Genomic DNA, 22,424 nt, shown 5'->3' with positions numbered 1-22,424 from the left:
GGTTACACTTTGAGTTGGCAGGATTAATGTTAGCCTATCATTGGTTCCATAAGTTGTTCTAGTGGTTCCGTGAGTTGTTCCTTGTACCATGGGTGAAAAGCAAACCTCCCTGGGTTTGCTGTGAGTGGCAAATAGGCTGGTCCATAGCTGTTTAGCACGGCACTAGTGGATCCTTCCTAGGCATGATTATGATTGGATCAATCAAGACTATAGGGAATAGTCTATTGGTTCAAGTAATCATTGCCATGCTCTCTTATAAACTTTTCTTCGATTGAACTGAAGGCAGTGCAAAAGCAAGTTTGAGGTTTGGTCAAAGATGAGACCGAAAAGAGAGTCATCGGGGACGGAGGATCAAATACGTAAATCATCTTCTCTTCTTGGAGAGATGATTTGCAACGAGGTGTTAACTCATTGCTTGTGTTCACATCATGCAATCATAAGTCCCTATCTTGATGCATGTTGGAGATGGTAGTTTTACAATGGTGAGTTATGGGATGGATAGTGGTGAAACACTAAACCATTTTGTCTAGGCTCGCTATTGGAAGACTTGGGTTGCAATGCTCAATTCTTTTCCGGGGAACCTTGCTATTGCTCCTTGAATAGCTTGGTGTTGGATTAGTTTTGAGTTTGGTCGGAAAGAGAGTGGCATGAGCTTGTCCATGTTGTGAACAAAAGTTAGTGGTGTTGGGTGTCGTAAACCTCTATTGGTGGAGTGTGGCATTTATGTTGCATTTTGTCGAATCGAGTTGGCATTTGATACTCACATAAACGTTTGAAGTAATGACATAGGCATTGCTCATTGCGTTACTCAATTGATGATCAAGTCATTGTGATTTATATCATATCCATGTGATAATGAGTAATGTGTTTACGAAGTTGCTTGGGTAAATGATGATCAACCCCAAAGTGGTTGATGGAGAAGCTAGTCTACTTGCACGAAGTAGCATTGTAGTAGCTTTGACTGGATTCTCAATGGTGGTCCATTATGCTAAGCTTATGTTAGTACCTTGTTTCCTTGAGGGTTTGCCCATAAGGTGTTAGGAATGGGTTGTAGCATTCATTTGCTATAGCTCATCTGTTGATCCGTTAGCACTTGGAGTAGATTGTTGGATGGAGAAGATGTGTAGTTGGGGCATTGACATCACTAGCACTTGTGTTAGTGGAGGTGGCATTGTTATTTCAAGTGATGAGGAATTTTCCTTGGACCTTGATTTTTCCATGTCATTTTTCTTGTTAGTGTTTTGACTTCACATTGAATCTTGAAGGTGATTGAAGAAGAGTGTTAATGCAATATGGATATCCGAAGATGTGGTCTTCGTGATCAAGCCTTGGATGTTCATTTTGCACTTTGCGGATGTCGGTGTTGGATATCGGTTAGATGGGCAAAGATGTTCGATGCTTAAGCATATTTTTGGATCATGAGAATTTTTGTTGAGGTGAACCTATGTGGAGTTGTTAGTAGGAGGAAGTTGGTTGAGTCTTGAAAGTTTGCAATTCTGGATTGAGAGTCATTCTTTCTCTAGGATGGAAAATTTTCCACAAATTTTCTTAGACTTTTCCAATGGCTGATCTATTGATCACTTTGCTCGAAAACCATTCCATTTTTGAAAGCCAGTACAAACTAGTGAAGGGGTTGGAGTTGACTTTGATTGGCTTAGATCTTAGTAAGTAGTTTGTATGATGCAGCCCGAAAGGGATGCTGACTTTTGGGGCTAAAACAATTGAGTTGGATAGAGTCTAGAGTTGGTGTAGAAAAGTGGCTGTTGCGCTTTTCTAAGAAAGGTGACCCTTGTGCCTTTCTTTTGTAGCGTTGTGCTTGGTGATAGTTTGCACCTTGCATTTCGTTAGACTCTATGAGAGTAGTGAGCTCTCACTGATCTTGACTTGGTCTTGGTGGCCCTGCACCTTGGCTGAGGATGGTGATGTCCAACTTAGTTGTTTGAGGTTGAGATGTTGGTACCCGTACTGTAGCTTTGTCTATGAGGAGGTTGTGTACCGATATGAGTCCATCTCATGGTCTTCACTTTAGTTTCGACTGAGTGTTGATCACATAGCTAGCCTCTTCAAGGCATGCTCAGAGCTATTGACTAAATGCATTAGTGAGCTTATTGCGGTTGAGTTGGATTCGAGTGGTCATTTAGTTTGTGCTTGTCTATGAACTTTTATCTCATACCTGGGGTATTATGTTCATGTTGGACAAGTATGTAACTCGATGACATGAGTTAGTGTTCGGGTCTTGTGAAGGCAAGTTGAAGGGCGATTGTTAGTTGATTTGCGACTAGTGATTACTTGTAGACTTTGTCAAAAAAAGACCGTTGACACTTGCTTTGCTCGATGATGATTTAGCAGTGGTGGGCTTGCTTTACCGAATAGTGTTGCGGAGGATTGTGTCGTTAGACATACATGGGTTTTCCATGTTGACATGTCGACTCTACCTCTGTCGATATCATTTGGTTACATTTAGTCCATAGTGTTGGATTTCATTGAGTCTTGGATGTGGTGATTCACTCCTTGATGACGTGTTATCTGTAATTGAGTATTGTTAGAGGATTGGTCTTGGATACTGACTAAAGTATCTTCGACTTCGGTTAGCTTTGTTGCTGGAGAGTTTTGAGTGGTGATTCACTTGTGCTTTCTTCTAGCTTTGTCCTGGTGTTGATGGCATTGAAGTGATGCTTTGTCATTGATATTGTTGATATTGAGATTTCAGTGAAATGAGATGTCTCTCCGCAAGATTGATGTCGAGTTTCGTTAGTCTTGATGAAGATAGTGTTGATGATTTGGCTGTAGCTTTGTGTTGTTAGCATTCGTGCAATTGCTAGTTAGCAACTGTGTTGACATTCAAATGAACTGAGTGGCAAGTTGAGTTAGTTGTGTTCTCGATGAGTTTGTTTAGTAAGGGTTGAGCTTTAAGCTTGTCCTTGAAAAGTGATTCAGTCGTGGACTATGCTAACTCTACAAGCGAAAGAGTTAGTGATCAATATTGGAAAGTTTGAATCGTTATTGGGTTTGAATTCAAATATATTGATCATTGATGATTTGCCTTGTACTTGTTATGACGTGAGTTACGTCTTGCTGTAGATGGATTCATGGAGGATCGTTTGATGATCACTTGTTAAGCATAGCTTCGTTATGCTTAGCTTTTGGATTGATGCAGAAATGCTCTTCATTAGCTTTGGCATTATGAAGTTTGGCTTATGGATGTGTTGAGGAAGATATTGTGGGTTGCACCATGATTTCTTCTTTAGCATTGAAGTTAGCTTCTATGAGACTCGTGATCATTATTAGGCAAGACTTAATTATAGGCTTTTTCGAGCTTTTGGTTCTTGAGTTTTGTGCTCATTGTTCCATTTGTTTGAAGTTGTTGGGGGAAGGCATTTTGGCTCATTAGCTTCGATTGAAGTTAGTTTTTGCATCTGGCAATCATTGGTGATGATTGACTATCATCTAGGGTAGTTGATTGTCCTTATCACAAGTTTTGCTTGATTATTGTTGGTTTGGAATTATTTGCTATTCTTCGGGATGGTAGATTCTTTCTTCAACGATGATTATACATCACTACATTGATGGGCTAATTGACGATCTTTCATGATAGTTGGTTGTTCTCTTTGATGGCTTATGGCTTTTCACAATACCACATATTCTTTGTGGTTTGCTCTAGATTGGTCTCTTGGGCTTGAGACATCAGTAGGATGTTGCTAACACTTGCTTAGGCAACTTGAGTTCCTTGGTATTGTTGGCTGGGATCTATTTGGATTGGCTAGTGTAATGGTTAATATGAACAAGCGTTTGTTTGCTTTGCAACATTCATTTTGTTCTATTGATTATTGCTCGAGTTAGTTCTCATAGATTAGGATGTTATTCCTTCGGGTGATACATTCGCGAGCATTGTGCTTGTTAGTCAATGATACTTTGTGTTCTTTGAGTTGTGTTTTGTGAGTTGTTTGGCATGCTATCAGCGATTTTTGGTAGTTAAGTTTTATCATTGAGTTTCCTTGATGATATACTTGCTATTGAATTTTGTTAGATGGTGAATCCTATGTTTACCAATTATAATGGTCTTGGTGGTTCCTATACTGTAATACTAGTTTATCGGATGATAACTTACTTGGAATACTTTTGTGTTCTAATATAAGCTTTATTCACTGATAATTCAATCTCTAAGATATCATTGTTTATGACTTTGATATGTCCATATATATTGATCTTTGAGTTTGGGCCAGTATAGGCAGACTGGCTTCGGCACTTCGTGTGCATGGTGAAATCTCTAGTCATGGGGTAGCTATTGTCGACTGGTCACATAACCCGCCTCTCTGTCGATGTTCCTTGTTCCGTGAAAGGGCGTGACCGTGTAAACAACTCTAAACTGCCTGTTGACAGTAGTCTATCTAAACCTTACCGACGGGTTTGGTTTCTTTGCTCAGGAGGGTTGGGGCCTCTAGCTTCTCTCTCTATGTCTCTGCGGGCAGGGCATATCACACTTTTGTAGCTGGGTGACACCCAGAGCAGCAAGGGTGGCTGATTCTGTTGGTCATTTCCTTGTCGGCGACGGCCGGAAGGTGTCTGAGCTGGTAGCGCATCCGCGTTAGACAAAGAGGTTACCCCCTTAACTCATTTAAGTTGGTGCATTTCTCACATAGTGTGAGTACCGTGAACTTTTTCTGGAGTTGTTTCCTTGGCGGTATTCTAGACTCGAGTATGCATCGACGAGGACGTCGATCTTCCCCAAGGGGGGGAGAGTGTCGCGAATGTGACTTCGGGTATCGAAAGTTACCTGTCGACCAGTCCTTACGGACACTCTTTCCTTACTGCCACGATGGCAGGAGGTCGGTATTGCTGGACCCTTTATTAGTCCCTCTTGTTCAAGTGTTAGTAAACTGGACTTTGCATCTGTACTTGGCCGGATGAGCATAAGGACGGAATTCCTAAGTGTCTATTCAGCCAAGCATACTTGGCCTGGCTTTTTAGTTCTCTTTTGCTCTATCTTGCACTGGCTTGACAAGAACCCTCGCGTATTGAGATTGGTCCCTCAATATCGCTACATGATAGCTTACCGTGTCTGCCAAACACCCTCGCTATCATGCCCTTTGTGTTAGTCTCATTTCGGTCCCAAATGCTATTTATGGAAAGTGTCTAGATTCGCTCATTTGGCATATCTACGGAATGTAGAGGTCGGCCTGAACACAATGGTGTTCGTCCTGTGTCCAAATTCGCATTCTAAGGACATTCCATATTTAGTAAGTTTTAAGCTTGTCCCAGAGACTAACTCCTGATACTAAGGGAGGCTTGGGGTGAAAGCCCAAAGCGTGTGTTCCTTACTCAATGGTGTCCTTACTCAATAGTGTCCGTTACTCAATTAAGCCAATCTCTACATTCCGTAGATATGCCAAATGAGCAAATCTGGACACTTTCCATAAATAGCATTTGGGACCAAAATGAGACTAACACAAAGGGCATGATAGCGAGGGTGTTTGGCAGACACGGTAAGCTATCATCCAGCGATATTGAGGGACCAATCTCAATACGCGAGGGTTCTTGTCAAGCCAGTGCAAGACAGAGCAAAAGAGAACTAAAAGCCAGGCCGAGTATGCTCAGCTAGAAACACATAGGAGTTCCTACCTTATGTCCATCTGGCTAAGTACAGGTGCTAAGCCCAGTAAACTAACACTTGAACAAGAGGGGCTAATAAAGGGAACCAGCAATACCGACCTCCTGCCATCGTGGCAGTAAGGTAAGAGTGTCCGTAAGGACTAGCCGACAGGTAACTTTCGATACCTGAAGTCACATTCGCGACACTTCTCTGATACCAAATGTAGCGCACGTGGTTTTGACCCTTTATCCTATGGTGATTTACCATAGGATAACACCACGAAGCGGAACCTAAACCCTCTTTGTGCCACGTGACAAATGCCACGTGTCACATACCACGTGTCCGTGCCACGTGTCCATAGTAACCCGAGGTTCAGGGCCTTGGGCCACTGAACGAAGGAACGGTGCCAAACTCCCAAGCGTGACGCCAAGGAGTGATGAAACCGGACCACGGAGCAACTCCCGAGCATATAGCCCAAGGAGCGAGGGGACAGGAGCCCGGAGCGACTTGGAACAGTCCTGGAGCAACCAGCATACCAATGCCAGGACCAGCACGCAAAACGGAGCCAAACGGAGTCTGGCGCTATTTCGGCATACCGGTGGCCTAACGTGAGGATATGGGTACTCCACCAACTAGCATGGAATGGAACTTGGGCTTAGACCCAAGCCGGACGCAGAACAAGGACAAGCACGCAAGCGGGAGCTAGACTATGCCTCAGGTTGGTCGGCCATGCCCGACCTACCCACTATCCCTACTATACATTTGGAACCCCCCATAGCCCCCCCCCCCTTGAGGAACACACGCTTTGGGCTTTCACCCCAAGCCTCCCTTAGTATCAAGAGTTAGTCTCTGGGACAAGCTCGAAACTTACTAAATATGGAATGTCCTTAGATTGCGAATTTGGACACGGGACAAACACCATTGTGTTCAGGCCAATCTCTACATTCCGTAGATATGCCAAATGAGCAAATCTGGACACTTTCCATAAATAGCATTTGGGACCAAAATGAGACTAACACAAAGGGCATGATAGCGAGGGTGTTTGGCAGACACGGTAAACTATCATCCAGCGATATTGAGGGACCAATCTCAATACGCGAGGGTTCTTGTCAAGCCAGTGCAAGACAGAGCAAAAGAGAACTAAAAGCCAGGCCGAGTATGCTCAGCTAGAAACACATAGGAGTTCCTACCTTATGTCCATCTGGCTAAGTACAGGTGCTAAGCCCAGTAAACTAACACTTGAACAAGAGGGGCTACTAAAGGGAACCAGCAATACCGACCTCCTGCCATCGTGGCAGTAAGGTAAGAGTGTCCGTAAGGACTAGCCGACAGGTAACTTTCGATACCTGAAGTCACATTCGCGACACTCTCCCCCCCTTGGGAAGATCGACGTCCTCGTCGATGCACACTCGAGTCTAGAATACCGCCAAGGAAACAACTCCAGAAAAAGTTCACGGTACTCACACTATGTGAGAAATGCACCAACTTAAATGAGTTAAGGGGGCAACCTCTTTGTCTAACGCGGATGCGCTACCAGCTCAGACACCTCCCGGCCGTCGCCGACAAGGAAATGACCAACGGAGTCAGCCACCCTTGCTGCTCTGGGCGTCACCCAGCTACAAAAGTGTGATATGCCCTGCCCGCAGGAACATAGAGAGAGAAGCCAGAGGCCCCAACCCTCCTGAGCAAAGAAACCAAACCCGTCGGTAAGGTTTAGATAGACTACTGTCAACAGGCAGTTAGAGTTGTTTACACGGTCACGCCCTTTCAACGTAACATGGAACATCGACAGAGAGGCGGGTTATGTGACCAGTCGACAGTAGCTACCCCATGACTAGAGATTTCACCATGCACACGAAGTGCCGAAGCCAGTCTGCCTATTACTGGCCCAAACTCAAAGATCAATAGATGGACAATATCAAAGTCAGAGACAATGATATCTGAGAAGCTTAATTACTAGTGATTATATCTTAGAGTAGAACACAAAAGTATTCTAAACAAGTTATCATCCGATAAACTAGTATTACAGTATAGGAACCAACAAGATCATTATAACTGGTAAACATAGGAATCACCAGCCAACAAAATTCAATAGCTAATATATCATCAAGGAAACTCAATGATGAAACTTAACTACCGAAGATAGTAGACAGTAAGCCAACAACTTACTAGAGAGAACTCAAAGAACACAAAGTAGCATTGACTGACAAGCACAAAGCTCGCAAATGTATCACCCAAAGGAAATAACATCCAAATCTATCAAAACTAACTCGAGCAACAATCAACAGATCAAAATGAATGTTGCAAAGCAAACAAACACTTGTTCATATCAACTATTGCGCTAGCAAATCTGAATAGATCTCAATCAACAATACCAAGGAACCAGAGTTGCTCAAGCAAGTGTTAGCAACATCCTACTGATGTCTCAAACCCAAAAGACCAATCCAGAGCAAACCACAAACAACATGTGGTATTGCAAAAAGCCATAAGCCATCAAAGAGAACAACTAACCATCATGAAAGATCATCAATCATCCCATCAATAAAGAGATGCATAATCGTCATTGAAGAAAGAATCCACTATCCCGAAGAATGGCAAATCATTCTAGGTCAACGATAATCAAGCAAAACCTTCGACAAGGATAATCAACTTTCCTAGATGATAGTCAATCATCACCAATGATTGCTAAATGCAAAAGCCAACTTCAACATCGAAGCTAATGAGCCAAAAATGCCTTCCCCAACAACTTCTAACAAATGGAACAATGAGCATAAAACTCAAAGAACCAAAAGCTCGAAGAAGCCTATAGCCATATCTTGTCTAACAATAATCACAAGTCTTGCATGAACCAACTTCAATGTTAAAGAAGAAATCATGGTGCAACCCACAATATCCTCCTCAACATATCCATAAGCCAAACTTCATAATGCAAAGCTAATGAAGAGCATTTCTGCATCAATCCAAAAGCTAAGCATAGCAAAGTTATGCTCAACAAGTGATCACCAAACGATCCTCCATGAATCCATCTACAGCAAGACGTAACTCACCTCATAACAAGCATAAGAAAAATCATCAATGATCGATATATCCCAACTGAAATCCAATAAGGAATCAAATAGTTTAATATCGAACACTAATTCTTCCTCTCTTAAAGGTAGCATTGTCCACGACTAAATCACTTTTCAAGGAAAAGCTAAAGCTCAACCTCAACTAAGCAATCTCGTCTAGAACACAACTAACCCAAACTTGCCACTCAGTTCATTTGAACGTCAATGCAGTTGCTAATTAGCAATTGCACGAATGCCAACAACACAAAGCTACAGCCAAATCATCAACACTATCTTCATCAAGACTAACGAAACTCGACATCAATCTTGCGGAGAGACATCTCATTTCACTCAAATCTCAACATCAATAATATCAACGATAAGGCATCACTTCAATGCCATTAACACCATAACAAAGCTAGAAGAAAGCACAAGTGAATCACCACTCAAAACTTCCTAGCAACTAAGCTAATCAGGTCAAAGATACTTTACTTAGTATCCGAGACCAATCCTTCAGCAATACTCAGTTACAGATAACATTTCATCAAAGAGTGAATCACCACATCCAAGACTCAATGAAATCCAACACCACAGACTAAACGTAACCAAATGATATCGACAGAGATAGAATCGATATACTAACATAGAAAACCTATGCAAGTCTAACGACACGATCCTCCGCAACACCATCCGGTAAAGCAAGCCCATCACTGCTAAATCATCATCGAGCAAAGCAAGTGTCAATTGTCCTTGATGAAGTCTACAAGTAATCACTAGTCGCAAAGCAACTAACAATCACTCTTCAACTTACGTTCACAAGACCCAAACACCAACTCATATCATCAAGTCACATACTTGTCCAACATGAACATAATACCCCAGGTACGAGATAAAAGTTCATAGACAAGCACAAACTAAATGACCACCCGAATCCAACTCAACCGCAATAAGCTCACTCAAACATTTAGCCACTAGCTCTGAGCATGCCTTGAAGAGGCTAGCTATGCATGATCAACACTCAGCCGAAACGAAAGTGAAGACCATGAGATGAACTCATATCGGTACACAACCTCCTCATAGACAAAGCTATAGTACAGGTACCAACATCTTAACCTCAAACAACTAAGTTGGACATCACCATCCTCAGCCAAGGTGCAGCCACCAAGACCAAGTCAAGATCAGTGAGAGCTCACTACTCTCATAGAGTCTAACGTAATACAAGGTGCAAACTGCCACCAAGCACAATGCTACAAAAGAAAGGCACAAGGGTCACCTTTCTTAGAAAAGCACAACAGCCACTTTTCTACACCAACTCCAGACTCTATCCAACTCAATTGCTCTAGCCCCAAAAGTTAGCATCCCTTTCGGGTCGCATCTTACAAACTACCTACTAAGATCTAAGCCAACCGAAGTCAACTCCAACCCCTTCACTAGTTTGTACTGGCTTACGAAAACGGAATGGTTTTCGAGCAAAGTGACCAACAGATCAGCCATTGGAGAAGTCTAAGAAAATTTGTGGAAAATTTCCCATCCTAGAGAAAGAATGACTCTCAGTCCAGGATTGCAAACTTTCAAGACTCAACCAACTTCCTCCTACCTACAACTTCACATAGGTTCACCTCAACACAAATTCTCATGATCCATCAATATGCTTAAGCATCGAACATCTTTGCCCATTTTTCCAATATCCAACACCGACATCCGCAAAGTGCAAAATGAACATCCAAGGCTTGATCACGAAGACCACATCTTCGGATATCCATATTGCACTAACACTCTTCTTCAATCACCTTCAAGATCCAATGTGAAGCCAAAACACTAACAAGAAAAATGACATGGAAAATCAAGCTCTAAGGAAAATTCCTCATCACTCGAATCAACAATGCCACTTCCACTAACACAAGTGCTAGCGATGTCAATGCATCAACCTCACACCTTCTCCATCCAATAATCTACTCCAAGTGCTAACGGATCAACAGATGAGCTATAGCAAATGAATGCTACAACCCATTCCCAACACCTTATGGGCAAACCCTCAAGGAAACAAGGTACCAACATAAGCTTAGCATAATGGACCACCAGCGAGAATCCAGTCAAAGCTACTACAATGCTACTTTGTGCAAGTAGACTAGCTTCTCCATCAACCACTTTGGGGTTGATCATCATTTACCCAAGCAACTTCGTAAACACATTGCTCATTATCACATGGATATGATATAAATCACAATGTCTTGATCATCAATTGAGTAACGCAATGAGCAAGGCTTATGTCATTACTTCAAACGTTTATGTGAGTATCAAATGCCAACTCGATTCGACAAAATGCAACATAAATGCCACACTCCACCGATAGAGATTTACAACACCCAACACCACTAACTTTTGTTCACAACACGGACAAGCTCATGCCACTCTCTTTCCAACCAAACTCAACACTAATCCAACACCAAGCCACTCAAGGAGCAATAGCAAGGTTCCCCAGAAAAGAATTGAGCATTGCAACCCAAGTCTTCCAATAGCGAGTCTAGACAAAAATGGTTTAGTGTTTCACCACTATCCATCCCATAACTCACCACTTGTAAGACCATCACTTCCAACATGCATCAAGGTAGGGACTCTTGATTGCATAATGTGAACACAAGCAATGAGTTAACACCTCATTGCAAATCATTTCTCCAAGAAGAGAAAATGATTTACGTATTTGATCCTCCGTCCCCGATGACTCTCTTTTCGGTCTCATCTTTGACCAAACCTCAAGCTTGCTTTCGCACTGCCTTCAGTTCAACCCAAGAAAAGTTTATGAGAGAGCACGGCAATGATTACTTGAACCAATAGACTATTCCCTACAGTCTTGATTGATCCACTTATAATCATACCTAGGAAGGATCCACTAGTGCCGTGCTAAACAGCTACGGACCAGCCTATTTGCCACTCATAGCAAACCCAGGGAGGTTTGCTTTCACCCATGGTACATGGAACAACTCATGGAACCAACGATAGGCTAACATTAATCCTGCCAACTCAAAGTGTAACCTCGAGTTGCTAATGTGCCTCACTCACGAGCTCAAGCTCAAACTCGTGCAAACGGAACATCTCCAAACCATCCTATGAGCCCAAGCGCAAGCTCACATCATAAGGTACAACAAGGTAACAATATCCATACCCAAGGAACCAATTGCGAAGCCTTTGCACCCAAACGTGTACCCACTCGGATCATCGTTTTCATCTCTGCGTATGCAACAAGACTAGTTGCCCAATCTCATTGAATAGTACTCGCTGAGACTCATTCTCTGATACCAAATGTAGCGCACGTGGTTTTGACCCTTTATCCTATGGTGATTTACCATAGGATAACACCACGAAGCGGAACCTAAACCCTCTTTGTGCCACGTGACAAATGCCACGTGTCACATACCACGTGTCCGTGCCACGTGTCCATAGTAACCCGAGGTTCAGGGCCTTGGGCCACTGAACGAAGGAACGGTGCCAAACTCCCAAGCGTGACGCCAAGGAGTGATGAAACCGGACCACGGAGCAACTCCCGAGCATATAGCCCAAGGAGCGAGGGGACAGGAGCCCGGAGCGACTTGGAACAGTCCTGGAGCAACCAGCATACCAATGCCAGGACCAGCACGCAAAACGGAGCCAAACGGAGTCTGGCGCTATTTCGGCATACCGGTGGCCTAACGTGAGGATATGGGTACTCCACCAACTAGCATGGAATGGAACTTGGGCTTAGACCCAAGCCGGACGCAGAACAAGGACAAGCACGCAAGCGGGAGCTAGACTATGCCTCAGGTTGGTCGGCCATGCCCGACCTACCCACTATCCCTACTATACATTTGGAACCCCCCATAGCCCCCCCCCCTTGAGGAACACACGCTTTGGGCTTTCACCCCAAGCCTCCCTTAGTATCAAGAGTTAGTCTCTGGGACAAGCTCGAAACTTACTAAATATGGAATGTCCTTAGATTGCGAATTTGGACACGGGACAAACACCATTGTGTTCAGGCCAATCTCTACATTCCGTAGATATGCCAAATGAGCAAATCTGGACACTTTCCATAAATAGCATTTGGGACCAAAATGAGACTAACACAAAGGGCATGATAGCGAGGGTGTTTGGCAGACACGGTAAGCTATCATCCAGCGATATTGAGGGACCAATCTCAATACGCGAGGGTTCTTGTCAAGCCAGTGCAAGACAGAGCAAAAGAGAACTAAAAGCCAGGCCGAGTATGCTCAGCTAGAAACACATAGGAGTTCCTACCTTATGTCCATCTGGCTAAGTACAGGTGCTAAGCCCAGTAAACTAACACTTGAACAAGAGGGGCTAATAAAGGGAACCAGCAATACCGACCTCCTGCCATCGTGGCAGTAAGGTAAGAGTGTCCGTAAGGACTAGCCGACAGGTAACTTTCGATACCTGAAGTCACATTGTGGGGGGTTCCAAATGTAGGAGTACCCTCCTTCTCGCGTTAGGCCACCGGTATGCCAAAATTGTGCCAGACTCCGTTTGACACCATTTTGCGTGCAGGTGCTGGATACGGGGAGCTGGTGCTCGTGGGATTGTACCGGACCCTCGTTTCGTAGCGCAACGGGCTTGGAGTTCGGCTCCAAATTCAGGTGCGCTACATTACGAAGCCGAGGGATTGTCTCAGCGATTTCTATCCAACTTTTGTCGGATTTTCTGACTCAAGTTGCATACGCAGAGACTTTTCTAGTAGATCTGAAGCGACCTGTGTAGGATTAGTTGGATTGCACCATTCGGTAAGGACGTTGTATGCATGTTCAGTTACTGATAGAGGCATGCATGCAGCTAGCGGGATGGTGAAACGGAACCGTGCTGATGACGCTGAAACCTCTAGACGGGCGAATCGAGAGGAGGAAACTCCTGCTAGAGATGCTGCGGAAGAGGCAGAGGCTGAGTCGGAAGAGGAAGAGCCAAATGCTGTGGCGTTGCAGCGTACGGCTCAGGAAGTCGAGATTGAGAATTTGCGAAAGGAGATTCGCAAATTAAAGAAGGAGAACAAGAAGAGGAAGAAAGAAGCTGAGGCAGCTAAACCAGCAAAGCCTAAGCAACCGGATTCCTCTTCAAGTTCTGAGGACGATGAAGTTCTGCAGCCGCCCCCGGTTGCACGAGTTTCAAAGTTCAAGCCTCCAAAACCACCCAATTTCAGAGGCATGCGGGACTATCAGGTTTTGGAAGACTGGGTCTACGATATGGAGAACTACTTCATAGCGGCAGACGTAGATGATCGTACGAAAGTTGCGTGCGCGCAATCCTTTCTCACCGATCATGCCAAAACTTGGTGGCGCCAGGTGTGTGCTGAAAAAGGGCAGACTAGAAGTTGGACCAAGATGCGGTCTCGTATCCGTAAGGAATACTTGCCGGACGATCTTGGTCTAAGACTTCGCGCGGAGCTGCGGCGGTTAAAGCAGCGAGGGGACCTTATGCATTACGTTAATGCGTTTGCTCAGAAGCGCATTATGATTGCAAACATGAGTGACGAAGATGCTCGGAGTTATTTTCTAGAGGGTTTAAGTTCATTTTCTCGCAATGAGATTTTGAAGTTTAAGCCGAAGACTTACTTGGAGTGTAAGGAGGCAGCACAGCAAGTTGCCTTTAGTCACTCGCTCATGGAACAATATCAGCAACCTTATGCTGGTAACTCGGATAAAAATAGGAATTCTGGGAATAAGCAAGGTGATCGGAAACAAAGGGTGGAAAGTAGGTACCGCCCTGGGGGCTCACAAGCTACGGTGAATAAAGGTGGTGGTGGTTGGAGACCACCAGCAGCTTCTTCTGGTCCTAGGTCCTCTGTTCCTCCTCCTGGTGGGTACAAGCAGCAGCAACCTGCAAAACCTGCTCCTAGCGGAACGGGTAGTGTGGGTCATTGCTTCCATTGTGGAGAGTCGGGACATAGGTCCTCGGAATGTCCCAACAAGCATAAGACAAGGTCTCGGGTTAATGTCATGAGGGAAGACGGTGATGGTGAAGCTGAAGGGGTTGACGAATTGGTCAATGCAGACTATGAGGAAGAAGAGGTGAGTAACTTTCGTTGCTTTCCTCAAGCTTTTCTTGCAGTCAATGCAAATACTGATCCGTTAATGTATCTGGTAGGCTTTGTCCGTGGACACCGAATCCGAGTGATGATTGACACGGGAGCTACGCACAGCGTGATATCCGAAGACTTAGTTAAGTTGTTAGGATTGAATGCTGAGCAAATGTCGCCTATGCACTTCCGGTTTGCGGAAGGTGGGCAAGTAGCCAGAAAGTTTGTGAGTGATGTTCCAATAAAGATATCCAAGTGGAAAGAAAGAGTGGACTTGGTAGTGTTGAAGATACCAGATTTTCAGATGGTGTTTGGTATGGATTTCTTCAACAAGTATATAAAAGGGATTTATGGTGCTGGACAAAGTCGTATCACGTTGAAGTCAGAAGGACATCCTGATGTATCCTTTCAGTTGCAAAAGCGTTCCTCTTGACCTAACGTACAAGGTTAGAAGACTGCGAGGGCCGCTCAAAAAGCAACTAAGAGGGGATGTCAAACCTTTTGGGTTCAAGTGATGGAAGCTGAGGGTATTGGTGACTCAGTACGAATCGGCGACGGGGTTGATCCTGTAACAAAAAGGATATTGGAGTTGTTGGCGAGGAATCAGGATATCTTTCCGAAGGATTTGCCGCCAGGGCTACCTCCTAGCCGTGAGGTTGATCATCGGATTGAGATTATTCCGGGTTCTAAACCACCTACGAAAGCTCCATATCGGTTGAACATCAAGGAGATGGCTGAACTCAAGAAGCAACTCATGGAGCTTCTTGACAAAGGTCATATCCGACCAAGCAAGTCACCTTATGGAGCGCCAGTCCTTTTTGTTATGAAAAAGGATGGAACCATGAGGATGTGTATTGACTATCGGGCACTCAACAAGATCACGGTTAAAAACAGTTATCCTTTGCCTCGCATTGATGACTTGTTTGACCAACTCTTAAAGGCTAAGTATTTTACGCGACTTGATTTGCGGTCCGGGTATCATCAGATACGGGTGGCAGATCAGGATGTAGAGAAGACAGCCTTTAAGACTCGGTACGGATCTTATGAGTTCCTTGTCATGCCATTTGGATTATGCAATGCTCCGGCAACGTTCAGCACTATGATGGATAGAATATTCGGAGATTACTTGGATGCATTTGTTGTCCTGTATATTGACGATGTTCTAGTCTTTAGTGAAACGTTGGAGGATCATTTGAAACACTTGGAGCTGGTGTTTCAGAAGTTGCGCGAACACAAACTGTATGCTAAGGAAAGTAAATGCGCTTTTGGACAATTGCGCGTAAACTTTCTCGGACATATAGTTGGTGGTGGCGTGATTGAGGTCGATCCAAAGAAGGTGGAAGCAGTGAAGTCCTGGGAAGTTCCGACCACTGTATCAGATGTTCGATCCTTTCTCGGTTTGGCGGGATACTATCGTAAGTTTGTCCGCAATTTTGCAAGGATTGCTCTTCCGTTGACTGAGTTGACGAAGAGTAGTATTCCGTTTCATTGGACACCAGTTTGCCAGCGTGCTTTTGCACGGTTGAAGGAGATCTTGACTACAGTTCCTGTTCTCAGGATCCCAGATCTTGATAAACCCTTCGAAGTGCATTGTGATGCATCTGGCTATGCTATTGGTGCCGTGTTGCAGCAAGATTGTGACAAAGCGGTTGGTGTTACGCTAAGGCGACATGGTTGTCCCATTGCGTTCTATTCCAAGAAATTGGATGAGACCCAACGAAGATGGCCAACGCATGAGAAAGAGATGTTTGCTATAGTGTCGGCCCTGGAACACTGGAGACACTACTTGGGTGGACATACCAAGGTTTATACAGATAGTAACACACTAAGCTACTTTGCTACGCAGCCTAAGCTTACGCCGAAGCAGGCTCGTTGGCAAGAGAAGCTTGCTAGATATGATATTGAAATCATATATAAACCTGGTAAAGACAATATTGTTCCGGATGCGTTGAGTCGTCAAGCTCAATTCCGGGCAATATCGGCAATCAGTTCGGACTGGTTGGAGGACGTTCGGGCTTCGTATGGAAGAGATCCATTGGCGAAGACAATCTTACGCCGTGCGGAGTTGTCGAAGCAGAGCCCTGGTAGCGAAGCAGCAAAAGTTGCTAGTCGCACTAATGCGAAACTTCACTTCTCAGTTCGGGATGGGCTTATATTCTATAAGCAAGAAAGATTGTATCTTCCCTCTAAGGATCTTCAGCAGTTATTTCTGCGGGAACATCACGATGTTCCAGCAGCAGGACATGGTGGACAACGAAAGACTCTGGCTTCATTGAAAAAGGGATTTTTCTGGTCTGGTATGGAAGATGATGTAGCGGACTATGTCCGTTCCTGTCCTGTATGCCAGCAATGTAAGCGCAGAACTGAGAAGCAGGCTGGAAAGTTGCAGTGCATTCCAGTACCAGCATGGCCATTTCAAAGTGTGACACTTGATTTCGTCACTTGTTTGCCGAAGTCTAAGGGTTATGATACTTTGATGGTGGTTGTGGATCGGTTGTCAAAGATTGCACACTTCATTCCAACTGTGGGAACAGTAAATGCGAAACAAGCAGCAAAGCTCTTTTTCCATGAAGTAGTGCGAGTTCGTGGTCTTCCTGAAGAAATGATCTCAGATAGAGATTCGAGGTTTACGGGGAAGTTTTGGGGAACCCTATTCCAGTTGTTTGGTACCAAGTTGAAGTTTAGTACGGCTTATCATCCTCAAACTGATGGGCAGACCGAACGCGTGAATGCTCAAGTTGAGGATTATCTGCGGTACTATGTCGCGGCGGACCAACGCGACTGGGTTGAGCATTTGGATACAGCAGAAATTTGTTATAACAACACATTTCACAGCTCTATAGGCTGTTCTCCATAGGAGATGTTGCAAGGGAATGCTCGTGGGGTTCCTCAACAGATCGTTGTCCCGAAACCAATGACCGAAGTGTTGGTCCCAGCCGTGGAAACTTATGCGGAGCAGCTACGCCAAGGTTGGTCTAAAGCTACCGAGGCGATGGGCAAAGCTCAGGATAGGTATCGACGTGACAAGGATCAGCATCGTCGGGATGTATCCTATCTAGTGGGAGATCAGGTGTGGCTATCTTCCCGGAACTTGAACATCAAGGGTTCTTTGTCTCGGAAGCTCTTGCCGAGATATGTTGGACCCTATCAGGTGTTAAAACGTGTTGGTGATGTATCCTATAAGTTGGATCTTCCTGAGGAGTTATCTAAGCTACATGATGTGTTTCATGTCAGTTTACTGGCACCATATCATGCTGCTTTGGAACCCTCTACGGATATGCGTCCTCCGCCAGTAATCGTGGATGGTGAACCTGAGTATGAAGCTGAATCTATCTTGGATTCTCGGTTTCGGAGACGGGCTCATGCAAAGGAATATTTAGTTAAGTGGAAAGGTTACCCGACTTGTGAATCAACTTGGGAACCTCTTAGTAATCTTACCCATGCTCGTGAGCTTGTCACGGAGTATGAGAATTGTAATAAAGCCTAGCTTTTGTAAATCTTGTAATAAATCTTGCAAATTAATAAAGTAAAAATATTTCTATCACTCAAAGTGTCGTTTCTCTAAATCATTTGTACTTGGGTCAGTTTTGGCAGGCTGACTTCGGCACTTCGGTGCATGGGTCCAATCCATAACCATGGGGATAACTATTATAGACTGATCACAAGTCCCCGCCTCTCTCTCGATGACTCCTTTTCAAAAAAAAAAAAAAAAAGGGGCGTGGTCGTGTAAACAACTTAATCTGCCAGTTTATAATAGTTGTCTAAATCTTCCCGACGGGGTTGATTTCTTGCTCAGGGGCAGTTGGGCCTCTGGCCTTCTCCCTATATCCCTGCGGGCAGGGATGTATCATTCCTTTGTAAGCTGAGTGGTACTCAGAGCAGCAAGGGTGGCTAACTCCGTTGGTCATTTCCTTGTCGGCGACGGCCGGAGGGTGTCTGGGTCTTAACGTCTTTGGACGTAGAGGAGAGGTCGTTCCATAACTCATTTAAGTCGGTGTGTTTCTCACATAGTGTGCTTTCCGTTAACTTTCGGAGTTGTTTCCTTGACGGTTTGCTAGACTCGGGTATGCATCGACGAGGACGTCGATCTTCCCCAAGGGGGGGAGAGTGTCGCGAACGTGACTTCGGGTATCGAAAGATACTTGTCGGCCAGTCCTTACGGGCACTCTTTCCTTACTGCCACGACGGCAGGAGGTCGGTACTGCTGGTTCCCTTCAATAGCCCCTCTTGTCCAAGTGTTAGCTTACTGGGCTTAGCATCTGTACTTAGCCAGATGAACATAAGGTAGGAACTCCTATGTGTTTCTAGCTGAGCATTCTCGGCCTGGCTCTTAGTTCTCTTTTGCTCTGTCTTGCACTGGCTTGGCAAGAACCCTCGCATATTGAGACTAGTCCCTCAATATCGCTGGATGATAGCTTACCGTGTCTGCCAAACACCCTCGCTATCATACCCTTAGTGTTGGTCTCATTTCAGTCCCATATACTATTTATGGAAAGTGTCTAGATTCGCTCATTTGGCATATCTACAGAACGTAGAGAGTGGCCTGAACACAATGGTGTTCGTTCCGTGTCCAAATTCGCAATCTAAGGCCATTCCATATTTAGTAAGTTTCGGACTTGTCCCAGAGACTAACTCCTGGTACTAAGGGAGGCTTGGGGTGAAAGCCCAAAGCGTGTGTCCCTCAAGGGGGGGGGGCTGTGGGGGGTTCCAAATGTATAGTAGGGATAGTGGTTGGAATGCATGTCCGACCACCTGAGACATTAGTTTGGCTCCCGCTGGGCTGTGTCGCTCCTTGTTCTGCGTCCGGCTTGGGTCTAAGCCCAAGCTCCACGCTGCTCTAGTCGGTGGAGTACCCTCCTTCTCGCGTTAGGCCACCGGTATGCCAAAATTGTGCCAGACCTCCGTTTGACACCATTTTGCGTGCAGGTGCTGGATACGGGGAGCTGGTGCTCGTGGGATTGTACCGGACCCTCGTTTCGTAGCGCAACGGGCTTGGAGTTCGGCTCCAAATTCAGGTGCGCTACATTACGAAGCCGAGGGATTGTCTCAGCGATTTCTATCCAACTTTTGTCGGATTTTCTGACTCAAGTTGCATACGCAGAGACTTTTCTAGTAGATCTGAAGCGACCTGTGTAGGATTAGTTGGATTGCACCATTCGGTAAGGACGTTGTATGCATGTTCAGTTACTGATAGAGGCATGCATGCAGCTAGCGGGATGGTGAAACGGAACCGTGCTGATGACGCTGAAACCTCTAGACGGGCGAATCGAGAGGAGGAAACTCCTGCTAGAGATGCTGCGGAAGAGGCAGAGGCTGAGTCGGAAGAGGAAGAGCCAAATGCTGTGGCGTTGCAGCGTACGGCTCAGGAAGTCGAGATTGAGAATTTGCGAAAGGAGATTCGCAAATTAAAGAAGGAGAACAAGAAGAGGAAGAAAGAAGCTGAGGCAGCTAAACCAGCAAAGCCTAAGCAACCGGATTCCTCTTCAAGTTCTGAGGACGATGAAGTTCTGCAGCCGCCCCCGGTTGCACGAGTTTCAAAGTTCAAGCCTCCAAAACCACCCAATTTCAGAGGCATGCGGGACTATCAGGTTTTGGAAGACTGGGTCTACGATATGGAGAACTACTTCATAGCGGCAGACGTAGATGATCGTACGAAAGTTGCGTGCGCGCAATCCTTTCTCACCGATCATGCCAAAACTTGGTGGCGCCAGGTGTGTGCTGAAAAAGGGCAGACTAGAAGTTGGACCAAGATGCGGTCTCGTATCCGTAAGGAATACTTGCCGGACGATCTTGGTCTAAGACTTCGCGCGGAGCTGCGGCGGTTAAAGCAGCGAGGGGACCTTATGCATTACGTTAATGCGTTTGCTCAGAAGCGCATTATGATTGCAAACATGAGTGACGAAGATGCTCGGAGTTATTTTCTAGAGGGTTTAAGTTCATTTTCTCGCAATGAGATTTTGAAGTTTAAGCCGAAGACTTACTTGGAGTGTAAGGAGGCAGCACAGCAAGTTGCCTTTAGTCACTCGCTCATGGAACAATATCAGCAACCTTATGCTGGTAACTCGGATAAAAATAGGAATTCTGGGAATAAGCAAGGTGATCGGAAACAAAGGGTGGAAAGTAGGTACCGCCCTGGGGGCTCACAAGCTACGGTGAATAAAGGTGGTGGTGGTTGGAGACCACCAGCAGCTTCTTCTGGTCCTAGGTCCTCTGTTCCTCCTCCTGGTGGGTACAAGCAGCAGCAACCTGCAAAACCTGCTCCTAGCGGAACGGGTAGTGTGGGTCATTGCTTCCATTGTGGAGAGTCGGGACATAGGTCCTCGGAATGTCCCAACAAGCATAAGACAAGGTCTCGGGTTAATGTCATGAGGGAAGACGGTGATGGTGAAGCTGAAGGGGTTGACGAATTGGTCAATGCAGACTATGAGGAAGAAGAGGTGAGTAACTTTCGTTGCTTTCCTCAAGCTTTTCTTGCAGTCAATGCAAATACTGATCCGTTAATGTATCTGGTAGGCTTTGTCCGTGGACACCGAATCCGAGTGATGATTGACACGGGAGCTACGCACAGCGTGATATCCGAAGACTTAGTTAAGTTGTTAGGATTGAATGCTGAGCAAATGTCGCCTATGCACTTCCGGTTTGCGGAAGGTGGGCAAGTAGCCAGAAAGTTTGTGAGTGATGTTCCAATAAAGATATCCAAGTGGAAAGAAAGAGTGGACTTGGTAGTGTTGAAGATACCAGATTTTCAGATGGTGTTTGGTATGGATTTCTTCAACAAGTATATAAAAGGGATTTATGGTGCTGGACAAAGTCGTATCACGTTGAAGTCAGAAGGACATCCTGATGTATCCTTTCAGTTGCAAAAGCGTTCCTCAAAAGATTGGGATGCAAAGTTCCTGACTGCGAGGGCCGCTCAAAAAGCAACTAAGAGGGGATGTCAAACCTTTTGGGTTCAAGTGATGGAAGCTGAGGGTATTGGTGACTCAGTACGAATCGGCGACGGGGTTGATCCTGTACCAAAAAGGATATTGGAGTTGTTGGCGAGGAATCAGGATATCTTTCCGAAGGATTTGCCGCCAGGGCTACCTCCTAGCCGTGAGGTTGATCATCGGATTGAGATTATTCCGGGTTCTAAACCACCTACGAAAGCTCCATATCGGTTGAACATCAAGGAGATGGCTGAACTCAAGAAGCAACTCACGGAGCTTCTTGACAAAGGTCATATCCGACCAAGCAAGTCACCTTATGGAGCGCCAGTCCTTTTTGTTATGAAAAAGGATGGAACCATGAGGATGTGTATTGACTATCGGGCACTCAACAAGATCACGGTTAAAAACAGTTATCCTTTGCCTCGCATTGATGACTTGTTTGACCAACTCTTAAAGGCTAAGTATTTTACGCGACTTGATTTGCGGTCCGGGTATCATCAGATACGGGTGGCAGATCAGGATGTAGAGAAGACAGCCTTTAAGACTCGGTACGGATCTTATGAGTTCCTTGTCATGCCATTTGGATTATGCAATGCTCCGGCAACGTTCAGCACTATGATGGATAGAATATTCGGAGATTACTTGGATGCATTTGTTGTCCTGTATATTGACGATGTTCTAGTCTTTAGTGAAACGTTGGAGGATCATTTGAAACACTTGGAGCTGGTGTTTCAGAAGTTGCGCGAACACAAACTGTATGCTAAGGAAAGTAAATGCGCTTTTGGACAATTGCGCGTAAACTT

The sequence above is a fragment of the Selaginella moellendorffii genome, unplaced genomic scaffold, assembly GCF_000143415.4.
Source record: "Selaginella moellendorffii unplaced genomic scaffold, v1.0 SELMOscaffold_9, whole genome shotgun sequence".
NCBI classification, from domain to species: Eukaryota; Viridiplantae; Streptophyta; class Lycopodiopsida; order Selaginellales; family Selaginellaceae; genus Selaginella; species Selaginella moellendorffii.
Note: the sequence above shows the minus strand (reverse complement) of the source record.